The sequence below is a fragment of the Amblyomma mixtum genome, chromosome 5 (genome assembly GCF_055824585.1).
Source record: "Amblyomma mixtum isolate Tamu chromosome 5, ASM5582458v1, whole genome shotgun sequence".
In the NCBI taxonomy this organism is placed as follows: domain Eukaryota; kingdom Metazoa; phylum Arthropoda; class Arachnida; order Ixodida; family Ixodidae; genus Amblyomma; species Amblyomma mixtum.
Window position 1 is genome coordinate 198631588 of NC_143016.1, and position 15387 is coordinate 198646974.

General features: G+C 45.6%; 1 pseudogene; it reads right to left on the reverse strand.

Annotated features, from left to right (window-relative positions):
• Window positions 1-6597: 6597 nt before the first annotated feature.
• Window positions 6598-15100, reverse strand: LOC149345403 (uncharacterized; annotated as a pseudogene).
• Between the last annotated feature and the right edge of the window lie 287 nt (window positions 15101-15387).

Below are 15387 nucleotides of genomic sequence, written 5' to 3' on the forward strand. Positions count from 1 at the left end.
CCAGGCGAAGCGTCGAAGGTTGGTGGCACCCGGGGCTGGTGAAGAATGATTGGAGCCGTCGGCTGGGGCAAACTCATGGTGGACGTTGCTGCTGGCTTTCGTTTACGGGTAGGGTCAGGCAGAATCCCGAACTCAGGTGCGTCTCCTAGCAGACGTCGGCTTGTGCGGTGGACTGGACTCAGGTCCTGCGGTGAATGACTCGAAGGGCTGGCGTCGCGACTTGCTGGGGGTGTCCGGTACATGGAAGGCTACCCAGCACCTCCACCAGATGTCACGTTGTAGTGACGGCAGTCCAGCGGTCAGGAAGACACCAGAAATACTTGCAAACGAAGCTCTTTTTTAGGGCTGACTTGCGCCCGCAAAAGAACTGAATCACTCGGTGGCGGCGTAAGCAACAAGCGTGCTCGTCAATCGTCGATCTACGAATGCCCGCCGCTCGCGGCATCGCTCAGTTTAAAGCCGACAAAGAAACTTCCAGATAGCAGGACAAGATCATCTACAGTGATCTGGAAAAACCTAGATGCAGCCTTTCATGGCTGCGATTAATCGAGATTACATTGGTCGCTTCTCGCGTCACGAACAAAAATGATAACAGCCCTTTCCTGCAGCCTTGAGCGTGAACGAACAAACACTACAATGATACGTGGCAATATTACAGGCCTTCTTAACACGCTTGCTGGTCACCATCGGACATAATTTCGCCAGTTTGCAAGGAGCCGAAAAAACCAGCCTAACCCCGTGACGAGACGCAACTTTATTTAAATTGTGTGAAAGACCATGCAGGTAAGGTATAACCTGCACCTCTTTGCATGAAATCTGCATTAGAAAAATCCTGCGCCCACAAGATAGTTGAAAGTTTCCAGTGCCAGATCGACCGAATTTCTGCTGCAGGTTACCCTGCAAATCTGGTCACCAACATGTCTGAAAACCTTTTGCAAAAAATTAAAAACTCGGAGCATGCTAAACATCAAACAGAACGGAAACCTGTGCAGGTTATACCTTACCTGCATGGTCTTTGTTCCCATGTTGTTATGCATTGTTGTCAGCCGATATGAATCCCACTTTTTTACCTTACCTCGGCAGGTGTTTGATATGTCCACTTTCTTGGGTTTCTTTTAATGTCACTTAGATATGCATTTTTTGCGCTGTCTTTTGTTTGGTTGTTGGGGTCACGCTCCATCACGCAGCTCATATCTGTTTATCACCGGATATATATGTGCGCCTGGCTTCTTTTGTCGTCATTGAAGTTGGAAGTTGCGCTTCTTTCCTGTCGTCTCTATCTTTTTCCTATGTACGTCTTTTTTAGCGCACACCCTTTCAAACTTAATAGGAGGAATCGACGGACGAGTGCAAATCCTTAAGACATCCGGCGAATTGAGTGTCACACGAAAAGCCTCTGCGAAAACAATGCTGGTATTTGAAAATAATGTGGTGTTCTTCCGTGCAAGCAAGAACCACGAAGTTGCAGCAAAGTGCTTCGACGGGATTTCTTTATTCCATCTAACAAAGTTACGGGCGAGCGTCAGGAGACCTTGGCCGCCGTCAATGACAAGCTAGGACGAAGTGTTGCGACAGCGCTCGGTGCCGCGGTATATAAGCCCTTATCAAAGGGGCGTGCCCCAGTAGCGCGCTTGCCGCTATCAGTCTGCGGGCAGCCACTACACTCGCCCGTTCTTATTTTCATTTGGGTAGATGAAAATGAAACACAAACTGCCTTCTGAAATGTTAAGTGCTTGTCTTCTACGAACAGGTGTCTTTGAAAGCCAATTCGCCGCATGCCAAAAACAAACTTGTCACGAAGCGCATCGTCAGGAAAGAACCGAAATCAGAGGTTTGAGCCACCCTGCGTGTATCTTCTACGAACTGGGCTATCGTCTGTGTTTCACGCTGCGTTGCTCGGTAAAACTTCGCTCTCTCGGCAATTACGGATGGCTTCGGAGACAGATGTGTGCTCAGAACTTCTCTTAACGCGCTTAGCAACTTCGAAGTAGGCGAATAGGGAGCAGTCAAGGACTTTAAAAGTTGGTAAGTTTTCGGACCAATGAGACTCACGAAAACGTCGACTTGAAGGTCGGCGGGAACCTTGTTTGCCCTCAGGTGCGATGAAAGTCGCTCGTCGTACGACGTCCAGTCACTGGTCGAGTCGTCGAAAGGCTCTATTTGTTTCAGCTGCGGGGCCATCTTGCAGTATTCTCAGTTCCGAAGGGAAGCAAACATTACCAACTTAGCTCCAGGGTCCCGCTGTAGATGCGTTGATCCTCGTCCCCATTATGTGGTGTTCTTCCGTGCACACAAGAACCACGAAGTTGCAGCAAAGTGCGTCGAGGGAATTTCTTTATTCCATCTGACAAAGTTACTGGCGAGCGCGAGCAGAGCTGGGCTGCCGTCTATGACAAGCTACACTCTTAGAACTAAAGGAGTGCAGAGGAGTGCCCAGAACACACTTTGAAGGAGTATTCGCTTGTCCCATATTCCACTCCTTTTTCCAGAATAAAATTACTCCCTCTGGACAAAGAGTGATCCAACACCTACTCAAGGAGTACTGTACTACTCCTGCAATAGAATACAGGCACTCCTCCGAGGGAGTAAAGCTACCACATTGAAACAGCATCCTACTACTCTTTCAGGTAGAGTTCCAGGACTCCGTTTGTTAGAGTGACTATAGTCCTTCAAGGAGTATCAGCCCAGATCTTATTTTACTCCTTCAAAAGGAGTTTCACGTGTTTTCAATGTATCCTACTAATTTTCTTATTTCACATATTCTTCAGAGCAAGTTGGTCATATGTTTTGCAGGATCCACCTGCGCTACATCTACAAAAGAGTAATGAGCAAAAGGGATTATAATTTTTGCTCATACAACTACTTTATGGCTACATTACAGTTTGCACATTAGTATGGTGCTCTGTCTGCGTTGGGAATAACAATGGTTCAAGAAATAATGACACAAATGTACAACACTGATAACTTTTATTTCTCAAGTCATTGCTGTGATTGCTGTGGCTGCCCAAAACACGCTCGGGAGGCACTCGCTAGGATCAAGCCCCATTAGTGTCTCAAGCAGCAGACAAGCCCGCTTTGTTTTTGGGGTGTACTTGACATTAAATGCCAAGAACACTGCCAAAAGCAAAGTAAACCCATCTACCAAATCCACCGCAGTGAGCTGTAAGCGCTCAAAAGAAACTAAGATGCTGGATGATGCCGTAGCTTGCTCGGCTGAGTGAAGGAGCTTTGGCTATGCGTGCATTTCTCCGGGTGCCTGCAAACATGAATGAAAATAATGCAAGTAAGAGTCAATTCCAATGCCCTTTTCATACTATCCTGCATATAACCCCATGAAAAAAATGAAAGAATACAACTAGAATGTACTGATCGTGTGTGTCATGTCGCCACTAGTGTGTACCTATATTGTTACCAAGTGCAGACACCTTTCATTGCAAACCTTCATTCAGAGCTACAATTTTATGAAGCCCAATACAATTATCACTATGCTAGTCCTTTCAAAAGCTGTGTGCATGTAAAACAAGCACATATTTACCAAATGAAAATTTTAACATGAGCAACCTCTTCTGCAAGTATCATGATCAGCCTGACTACGCCCACTGCAGGGCAAAGGCCTCTCCCATGTTCTCCAATAACCCTGTCCTTCGCCAGCTATGTCCACCGTGTTCCTGCAAACCTCCGCCCATGGAACTTTTTGCTGCTTCCTGCTACGTTTGCCTTCTCTTGGAATTCACTCCGTTACCCTTAAGGACCAGCGATTATCTTGCCTTCGTCTTACATGCCCTGCCCAAGCACCCTTTTTTCTCCTGATTTCGACTAGGATGTCTTCAACCCGCGTTTGTTCCCTCACCCACTCCGCCCGCTTCCGATCTCTTAACGTTCCACCTATCATTTTTATTTCCATAGCTCGTTGCGTTGTCCTTAACTTAAGCTGAACCCTCTTCGTTAGCCTCCACGTTTCTGCCCCATAGGTGAATACCGGTAGGATACAGCTGTTGTATACTTTTCTCTTGAGGGGTATTGAAAACTGCCATTCATGATCTGAGAGAACCTGCCTATATGCACTCCGCCCCATCCATATTCCTCTAGTTATTACCCTTCATGATCCGGATCAGCGGTCACTGCCTGCTCTAAGTAAATGTATTCCCTTATCACTTCCAGTCATTTCTAAAACCACACCTATTGTGCTTGACGGTTTCTTGTCACGTAATACATTGTGCAGTTTAAAATATAGGGTAACCTTATGTATCAGCAGCGCGAACACCACACAGGAAGAAGGAGAAGAAGGTAAAGAGCGCTGAACTTCCAACTTTTATTTGAGCAAAAATTTAACCCGCACTTTTATACACATACCAGGTAAAATCCCACCAGGGGGGTAACCAAAGCGTGCTATCGAATTCGGACCAACACGATGTCCAGGGCATCAAAAAGATAACTACTATCGCACTATACAAAGACTTCCATGAAAAGCACGAATGACATGCGAAAAAAAAACAAGACAATGTAAAGAACAGGGTTGAGTGTGCGCAAATGGAAAAATGGAAAAACAGGGTTGAGGGCGCGAATTTTGCTAAAACCATGAGAAGGCAAGAACACGGTAAAAAAGTAAAAACAGGGTTGAGTGTGCGCAAATGGAAAAACAGGGTTGAGGGCGCGAATTTTGCTAAAACCATGAGAAGGCAAGAACACGGTAAAAAAGTAAAAACAGGGTTGAGTGTGCGCAAATGGAAAAAATGGAAAAACAGGGTTGAGGGCGCGAATTTTGCTAAAAGAAGAAAAAAAAACATGAGAAGGCGAGACACGGTAACAACGTAAGCGATGCGAAGGGATGAGCGCCAACAATTAACACGGCTAGAACTAAAATGCAGTGTGCCCCTAAAAGCCAGGTAAAATCAGGTAAAACCAGAGGGAAAGGTGATTTCTTTTTCAGATAATGAGATGGAAGGGGTGCTTACGCAACCTTCTTTGAGCCCTGAGATGTAGGTAGCTTCAATGATTTCGCATGTTAGTTGGTTTTTATGTTTCTTTTAAGACGGTTGCTTTCCTAAAATGAGGAATGCACTTCTTTTGGCTGTCACATACGCTGCAATGGGCGGGCAGGTTCCTCAACGGCGCCCCAGTTAGATCGTTCCTATGTTCCATTAACCTTTCGTTTAAGCATCTTCCTGTTTGGCCTATGTACGCCTTACCGCAAGCTAAAGGTATAGAGTATACAACACCCTCCGCACAAGGCACAAAAGGATCTCGGTGCCCGGTTGTACAGCTACTATTCTTTTTCTTTTTATTAACTTTGTTGCACAGGCTTGACAGGCGCAGAGGGGCTGAAAAGACTACGGCTACGCCTGCTTTTCTGCCAATTTTCTTCAGATTATGCGAGATTTGGTGCAGGTATGGCAGAACGGCGACCTTTTTGTTCCGCTGTCGCGTATCATCCGGGGCTTCACATTCATGCTTCATACTTATCAGGACTTTTTTTGCAACAGACGAAGGGAGAGATTGCGGGTATCCTGATTGCGTCAGCCTCAGCACTTGGCTCGAAAAACTGTCCTGCAACCTGTGTTCACAAGATTTTGTGAGTGCGTTCTTAAAAGTTGACTTCACGATGTTCCTTTTTACAAGTTTTGAATGGGCTGAATCGTAGGGTAGGATGGGCTTATTGGCTCTTGGTTCAAATAACCAGCACACATGGTCCTCTCCGAAAAACAACTTTAACTCTAAAAACCGCATGGCGTTTTGTTCTGGGAATTCATGAGTAACTTCAAGAGGTGATATAGTATTAGAAAAAGTGTGGAGGACTTGAGTTGCTTGTGTTTTAAAGGCTTCAGGGTCGCAATCTAAGAGGACCAGGAAGTCATCGACGTACCGGAAATAGCCACTGAGCCGCCGCGGTGGCTCAGTGGCTATGGTGCTCGGCTGCTGACTCAAAAGACGCGGGTTCGATCCCGGCCGCGGCGGCTAGAATTTCTTTGGAGGAGAAATTCTAGAGACCCGTGTACTGTGCGATGTCAGTGCACGTTAAAGAACCCCAGGTGGTCGAAATTTCCGGAGCCCTTCACTACGGCGTCTCTCATAGCCTTAGTCGCTTTGGGACGTTAAACCCCACAAAACCAAAACCAAACTAAACTTGAATATGCATCCGCCATATGGGACCCGCATCATATTAACCTCGTTAACGACCTAGAAGCCATTCAAAACCGCGCTACAAGGTTCATTCATTCTTCCTACTCCGACGACGTCAGTGTTTCAGCCTTAAAAACCAAATCAGCACTATCGCCTCTTTCCGTTCGTCGTCGCATAGCCACGCTATCACTGTACCACAAGTTCTTTTACTCATCACTTAACCGTGCCCCTTATATCACGCCAGCATCATACATTTCCCACCGCACTAGCCACACGCTTCAAGTTTTTCGCCCACGTGCCCGAACTGTTACTTTTTCAGCCTCCTTCTTCCCACGTGCAGCTAAAGATTGGAACGGCCTTCCCCAGCATATCGTCGACATCACCTGTCCTTCATCATTTGCAAGCAATCTAAACAACATTTTTTGTTCATGATCACAAATAGCATTTGTCTTGTACCTTTTCTGCTAATCCCACCCCTTATGTAATACCCCGCGAGGGGTCTTTAAGGTAATAAAATGAAATGAAATGAAACTGTACGCAAGAGTTCTCAGGCAATTCTACGGTAAAATTCAAACTGGAAGCCTTGGATTGAAAAGACGTTAAAACTTCATTAGTGACCTCTTGTGGGTTGTCATTGGGATTCATTTTTAAGAGTTTTAAAAAGTCGTCTACGTATCGGAAAACTCACGCGATGCGGTCGTCAGTTAGCAGCCGTGAGAGTGAACAGTCAACTTCCGCTAAATATATTTCAGTGAGAACTGGTGCCACACTCGACCCTATACAAATGCCTCGTTTTTGCACATAGAATTTATCCTCAAAACTCACTAGCGTTGAGGAGAGGTACACATTCAACAGTTCCATGAAACCTCCTATCGAAATGCCGCAGGCATTTTGGAACCCCACAACCCCCAAACGCTCTATACAGTTCCTGACCGCCATGAGCAGTTCATTGTGAGGAACCGAGTAAAACAGCTCCTCAATGTCGACCGAGAAGCCGTAATTAACACCTGGCATGCTCTCTTTGAAAATTTTCGCCACTCTGTCCGAGCTGGTGTTCTTGTAGGAGTCTTCAGGCGACAGACTCTTGAGGTGTCTTTGAAGGTATCGGCCTGCCAGATTCCTCTCTCCGTTACGATTGCTCTAAAGGGGCATTCCAGCTTATGGCTCTTTGCACTAAAGAACACAGTGAGCACATGTACCCTGTTACTCATCACTTCATTCTTCATCCACTCAAGCTTCAAATGATCTAAAAGCGCAACCGCTTTGGCCTTCGCCTTCGTCGGCTTCACATCTGCAACTCGGAAGTTCTTGTTGATCGCTGTTAGTGCCTTCTCCCCGAATAGTTTCCGCGGTAGGACCACGAAGCCGCCTTCTATGTCGGACAAAAGAACCCATAGTCCAGAATCACAAATTGAGCCAGCCACTCTCCTCAGCAGGGAAGTGCAGTCCTTCTTTTTCTGATAGGTGTTGCTCACTGAATCGACTCCTTTCGAAAGGCAGCATCCTTTCTCTTCCCCTTCTGCCTTGTCAGCAATCCTGTGAACCGCAGCCAAAAGCTCAGGCTTGCTGAGCGGTACTTCCAGGCTGAACTTAGGTCAATTCCTGAGGACCCTTTCGATGTCGGTTGGAACAGAACAAAAAAGGCCCTAGAAAGGCTCTAGAAGGCCCTAGAAAAAGGCCTAGAACAAAAAAGGCCCTTTTACCCTATGACTCCTGTCACTCTAAGCTTATTAAGAGAGGAATTGCTTCATCCTGCTTGAGGTCATCATTATTTAAGTCCTGTTTTCACAAGGTTTCACTCAGCTTTTCCGCTCAAGTCGCACGCCTAAGTTCTGCTGGGTTTCCCTCGTGGCTTCTGCAGGCCGCTGCCGGGTCTCTGTTGAAAACCCTCATCCCAACTTCAGTGCTCGAGAACCTGGCATTCGTGAGAGGCGGAAGTTTGAAGTACTGCCCTATGCACATAAGACCTCGCATGGCCTGAAGAGGGTGGCAAGAAAATTCGGTGTGGAAATCTTTTCGGCGCCTTGTAAGCTGTCCCGTTTGCACGCGCTAACTAACAATGATTCGAGAACAAAAGCAGGTTGTGGTGTTAACCACAAAATCAAGTTTGTGTCCGGTAGAATGGGAGTAATGTATAATCCCGCTTAGCTGCGGCTCAGTTTACGCGTGAAAACGGAACGCTGCATTATTAAGCGCCTACAAGAACATAAAAATTCGTTGGGCTCTCACAGCGGCATGCATTTGCCAAAACACTGTCTTTCGTGTGACAATAAATGCACGCCACTCTTTGAGCGTACAAAGATAATCGGAAGGGCCAAAGACCAGAAAACCCGTGAGGTCATCGAAGCCTGGCAGATTGATAGATATGGGCCCGAAAAGTGTGTAAGCGAGGCTTCGGTCCATCTGTACAAGAAGGAACTGAAGTTCCTGATCTCGATTAGATAGAGATTGCTTGTTGCGCATGCGTAGGGTTGGTGATGGAAGGAAGATATGTTTCAATAAACAGTTGCAAGTCCGCACTCGTCCGGTCTACATCATCCGTGTGTATGGTCCTTTGCGTGGTTTTCGTTCTTAGTTCATGGATTACCAACTAGCCCCCCATCGTACACTCCTCCGAAGATTATTGGCTAGCATAAATGATAAGTCCTTGCTGAAAAAATGACGTCTAGTTAACTTGAGAGACGTTCGATAGTGCTTATATTTGACGCACGTGCTTAGAGACCGTTAGAAATGGCTTGCCTCTAAAAACGTTTCGTTTTACTATTAAGCGTGGGAAGTTGCTGACTGAAGCATGGCGCACAGTTGTTCTCTTTCTTTTTGTGATTTCTGGAAGGAAATTATTGACAAGGTAAGTGAGGGTATGTGGGAAAATAATTCAAGTATGAACATAACGCGAAGAAAAATCTTCCAGAAATTCAAGAGAAAACAGCTGCAGTCTAGAATTACTGCTGCCATAGTCCCCTTTGATGTAGCATCTAATTTCTTTGGTTCTCATTTTTTTTTCATTTAGGGCGCAAGAAAGATGACCAGTTATAATGGCGCGATCTGAGTGGCCGTCCAGATGATTTAGGTCGGAACGAATGACACGATTTGTAGTCAACACTAGGTACAAAAAGTTAGCTGAACTGGGCGTGGATCGCGTACGCAGGTTAACGAGCCACGTTAAGGAAATAAACCAAGGCCGGAGTGAAGAAAGGCAAGAGCTTTCTTGCCAATTGCTGTTGATGAGGACCAGCTAATGTTTCGAAAGTCAACAACCAAAACATTGATCAACACAGTGTTAGGATAACGCACAAGGATCATATTCAGAATACGATAAAATTCGTTCGAAAAAGCGGATGTTAGATCAGAGGGATGATAAAAAATACCAATCATTATGTTAGTCGCGCCACACCTCACTGAAAACAAGGCGCACCCGAGAAACGAAGTAACTGCGACAAACATGAATTCTATTCTGACCGCGAGCACACGCCACCTTCTCTGGGAGAGCGCCCATCGGACCGCAAAAAGAAGGATCCATGAAGTGAAACGCAATCGCCAAGGTCGGTATCATTAGGCCGCGTTGCAGTGACCAGTGATATTGAGCAGGAATCGATGAGCGAAGGAAGCGCGATGCTTTTCGGCAAAACGCTTCGGATGTTGCAGTAGAAAAAGCAAACTTTGTTGACACGCAGAGATGAACGCTGGGGTGAAGGTTAATGCGTAGAACTGCCAAGCGACTGCGCAATGTCATTTCGTGGTGCGAGGAACACGACACGATTGGTACGCTTGGTTGACAGAAAGTTTGTTGAACACAGGACGCCCTCCTTTTGTAGCGAGAGCTACACCACGCCAGCCGCTTCGCGAGGTCAGCGTGGCTGCGCGCTGAGCACCGCGCTCCGCCAGCTGCGCACATAAGCGGAGTGACGTCAGAGCTGAAGTGCGCGCCGCTGCGCCCACGGCGGCGCAGACGCCACCCTCCTCGTGAGTTTTGCGCAAGCCTCACTACTTTACTGACCACCGGAGCGTCTTCATTGGCATAGACAACAAAGTTCAAGCTGTTACGCAAACTGTGTGTCTTACTTAAACGTAAGCGTAGCCAGGGGTATGCACCTCTCGCTACTCTGCCAGGTTTAACCACAGCTAAACCACATCCAACTTTTTGATAGCTTTTGAAAACTTCCACAGTTTGCTACGCTTATCGCGGATGACCTCGTAGTAAAGCCGTGAAACGCTGAAATTCTTGCCTTTTACTTTGAAGCCCTTACTAATCACTGCTTCAACGTCCTTCTTGCTATAAAAGTTATCAACAATTGGACGGCATTGACAGTCGAAAAATCGCCCAGTGTTGGTTGGTTTATGGGGTTTAACGTCCCAAAGCGACTAAGGCTATGAGAGACGCCGTAGTGGAGGGCTCCGGAAATTTCGACCACCTGGGGTTCTTTAACGTGCACTAACCTCGCACAGTACACGGGCAATTTCTCACAGTACAGTACAATTTCTCCTCCAAAGAAATTCAGCCGCCGCGGCCGGGATCGAACCCGCGTCTTTCGGGTCAGCAGCCGATCACCATAACCGCTGAGCCACCGCGGCGGCACAAATGGCCCAGTGTGTGAGCCCTAGCGATGAAAAACCCATGACACCAAATTTTTCCAACTGTGTTACTAGTCGTTCAGAGGTTGCCCAGTGTTCAGACTCGTCAGAATCTGTGATACCAAAGAGAATTGCGTTTGGCTTTCTGGGACGATTTTCAAGGTCGTCAGTTTTATCCTGCATTCTCTATCATCAGGCGTGATTCCGCTGGACTGGCGTCTAGCTAAAGTTGTGCCAATTTTCAAGTCTGGCGATCGTTCCTCACCACTAAATTACCGACCCATTTCATTAACTAGCACTGTTTGCAAACTTCTTGCACACGTAATTCACTCCAGGTAATTAACTATCATGAAGAACATAAAATTATCTTTAAATATCAACATGGGTTCCGTAAAGGCTACTCATGCGAAACGCAACTTGCCGGATTCATTCAAGACATACATTCATCGATTGATGCTGGCATTCAAGTAGACTCCATATTTCTTGATTTTTTCTAAAGCTTTCGACAGAGTACCTCACAACCGGTTATTAATGAAACTAGCACTGCTTAATATTCACCCTCTTGTCATTGCATGGGTTATAGATTTTCTCTTTTCCAGGTCTCAATTTACAACTGTCAATAACCGCAATTCGTCTTTCAGCCAAGTACACTCTGGCGTCGCACAAGGAAGTGTGCTTGGCCCCTTACTTTTCCTAATATTTATCAACGATTTACCAGATTCCATTTCTTCCCATATCAGACTTTTTGCTGATGATTGTGTAATTTATCGCAAAATTTATTCTAACACCGATTGCCAATCCCTTCAATCTGACCTGGATTCAGTAACAGCATGGTGCTCAACCTGGCTTATGCAACTTAATCATTCAGAAACTAAATTGATGTCTTACTAACCGAATGTCTCAAATTCAAACAGCATACTCCTTAAATAATAGCTCACTCGAGCTAGTCACCACGTATAAGTACCTAGGACTTCACCTTCATTCAGACTTAGCATGGAACCACCATATTAACCTTATGCTTGCATCTGCTAATCGGTCATTAGGTCCGTTAAAACATAACCTAAAGCATGTTCCTCACCTCCGTGCCCATGCCTATACCACTCTAATTCGACCTAAAATTGAATGTCTCTCGGTTATTTGGGACCCTTACCAATCTTACCTAATAAATAACATTGAATCTTTGCAGAACCGCGCCGTTCGTTTTATTTACTACGATTATTCACGTAACACCAGCATCACAGCCTTAAAGAAACGCGCAGGTCTCCAGGATTTATGTCTCCGCCGCAAAATTGCACGACTATCAATTTTTCATAAACTTTATCATCACCCATCACTTCATAACGACTTTTTTTGTTTGCCTCCTTCGATTTTTGACCGCCGCGACCATCCCTTTAAAGTTAGGCGTTTCACGTGCAGAACATTTAACTATGCGCATTCTTTCTTACCACGCACAATATCTGACTGGAACACTCTGCCTTCACATATCGCAACCACCACTGATCCTGATAAATATTTTAAACTTATATCTTCAATAAGTACTGCTTAACTCTTCGCATACATTGTTACTTTATTTGTTCATGGCTTCCTTTTTGCTTAAAACATAGTGACTGGCTAGTTGGTTCTGCATACTGGAAAATTGCAGCGCAGCAGTAACAAGGACGAGACGAGAAGGACGCAAAACACAAGCGCTGACTAACAACTGTGTTTTATTGCTCTGAGCCAGCCTATATAAGAACTAGGTACAAAACAACAAAACAGAAACCAACACATCACCTCACGCATTCGTGGCACGATTATCGGAATTGTCTCCCGTTCCTCCAATCTTTCGTCCTATCATTGGCGTTCAGAAATGACATTTCTTTTTCACTAAGGCGCACAGAGGGGTTGCTGGCACACTTATCTGCGTATTTTGATATTGCCAGAGCTTCTGCTATCAACCTTGTTGTGGTGTCCCGACACTTCGACCGTTGGCGGTGACTCATGAGCGGCCAGCCAACGTCCACATTAGGTTCTTAGATTTAGGACTGTACTTTGGCTCTGAACACGTTTGCTGGGCCTGTGAGCCGAGGGGTAACAAACCAGCCCTCCCGTATGCCTTAGCGCACTCAAAGCTTGTGAAGAGGGCCATTGCGAAGTCGTTCTTTGTGAGCGCTCTTGAGAAGACATGTGGGCACCGTAAAGAAGAAGCCTTTCGAAGCCAAGTGCGTCGTCTTGAGCAAGCCGGATATCCAGCGCATCTCCTAATTGATGTTGCAGAGGGCATGCTGAAACAATCGCGAAATGGGCCCACCACAAATGAACGTCGAACGAAGGCAGCTGTGATACCATACCTGCATGCGGTATCACACAAACTGAAAAGGATAGGAAACAGAGCGGGGGTTGATATTTTCTTCTCGGCCCCGAAGAAGCTGCATCAGTTGTGCAGAGGAGTAAATTCTGTCACCGAACGTGAGCCCGACTGCGTGACGAGGCACCGTCCGCGTCTTGTCGATTGCGAAAAAGATGTGATATATTCAATTCCCCTGTCGTGCGGCAACATTTATATAGGGCAAACAGGGAGATGCCTGAACACAAGGCTACAAGAGCACAAAAGGAACCTAAGGGACCCAAACTCAGGTGAACTCGCCTTACACTGTAGCCAGTGCGAGGGATGCACCCCTGCCCTTGAAAGAACGGTTATTATTCGCAAGTGTCGGGACACCACCACAAGGTTGATAGCAGAAGCTCTGGCAATATCAAAATACGCAGATAAGTGTGTCAGCAACCCCTCTGTGCGCCTTAGTGAAAAAGAAATGTCATTTCTGAACGCCAATGATAGGACGAAAGATTGGAGGAACGGGAGACAATTCCGATAATCGTGCCACGAATGCGTGAGGTGATGTGTTGGTTTCTGTTTTGTTGTTTTGTACCTAGTTCTTATATAGGCCGGCTCAGAGCAATAAAACACAGTTGCTAGCTCTTGTGTTTTGCGTCCTCCTCGTCTCGTCCTTGTTACTGCTGCGCTGCAATTTTCCAGTATGTTACTAAAATGATTCATTGCATTAGTGTTCTGTTTATATAATTTTAATACTGCAGTAATCTTCGTTCTTTGCAGCGCTGCCATTCTTTTGATTCTTTTGCTTACTTATGTCATGCAAAGTGTCTTATTTGTGCTTTTGTTTGTTTTATATTTATGGTTTTGTTTTATACTTTTCAATTATGCAATACCCTCTCGAGGGCCTTTAGGGGTATTCTGAATAAATAAATAAATAAATTCTGTAAATTTTCTAACATTCGTGCAGCCTTTTTACCTAGCTCTTAGACACGTTTGCTTACCTGTTCCAGGTCGGATTTAAGCGTGACGTGGTTACTAAGAACGTTCTTAAGAAGAATAGAATTTGTGCAGTCTGGGAAAACTCTGGGCGTTTACTTTGCAGCAGATATGTCGTGGAATGACCATATTAATTACGTCGTTCAGAAACTTTCCAGAACAGTTGGTATCATGCGCCGCCATTGCTTTAATTTTCCTATTTCAGTCAACATGTTACTTTATCACTCTTTGTTCTCTTTCATAGCCAGCTACGGATGTATGGTGTGGGCAACAACAACAGCTGAAAATATTAACAAACTCACTGTCTTACAAAAACGTATTATACGCATTGCATGTAAAGTGCCGTATTTCTTCCACACTGCGAGCCTTTTCCACCGACACAACGTTATTCCAATGAAATCCATGTATAACTATAGGCTGTGCTATAAATATAAACTCGCCATAATGAAAAATGATGACTTCTTACTTACACTTGCTAGGTTAGAGCAAAGCAGAACTGTGTATGATACCCGCGCAGCAGAGCCTTGGAATGTTAAGAAATGCCGTACAAACTATGGCAAACAAATGTTGCAGCATACCTTACCGACACTTCTGAACCAGTTGTACTGCCACAAGAATCTTGATGTCTCCAATATTTCTCTGAAAGAATTGCCCCAAATATTCGTGTAGTTCTTTTTTTTCTTGCTATTACCATTTTGAGTGCACCTGTCAGTTCTGCTGTCCTTTATTTTCTCCTCCCTGTGTTTGCCTTTATAGTCTCTTTGACCTAATATAGTTCTTTTTTCTTTTACAAGCAGAATGTACTGCTTACTGAACGTACATGTGTCATTCTATGTACAGAACATACGAGTTTTTTCTTACTATTTGTTTGATGTCCTATTCCGCCGCCGTCAATGCTGCACTGTAAGAGGAAGCCAGGACCTCTCAAGCTGTCTATACAGCTTTTTCCCTGGCTGTCCTCGCAACACCTATTTGCGGAAATAAACCTTCAAACCTTCAAACCTTCTTAGCTGTTTCGAGGATATTTCTGTAACCAGCTTCTAGACGTGCAACATTGTCAGCCAGGTAGTCAAGCGTGTCCTCCTGGGCGTTGGTCATAGCTCTGGGGTTGCCTTGAATACCGCCGCTGAGTAGGAAAAAACGCCGAAGGGACGCCAGTACTACTCGCAAGCGGTTGAAGGAATCCGAGGGCCACGGCACTGCCACGCGAAAAACATTATCTAATGAGCGCCGCTGTGACTAACCTGGATAAACATGAGCGTAGTGCGACGCAGACGAGGTCCTGACCCAAAGGGGCATCAGAATGCCTGCGCTTAAAAGCCTACGCATTTCCGTGTTGCGTGCCGACAGTTGACGAGGCTTGGCGGCTGCTGTGAGAGGCGGCG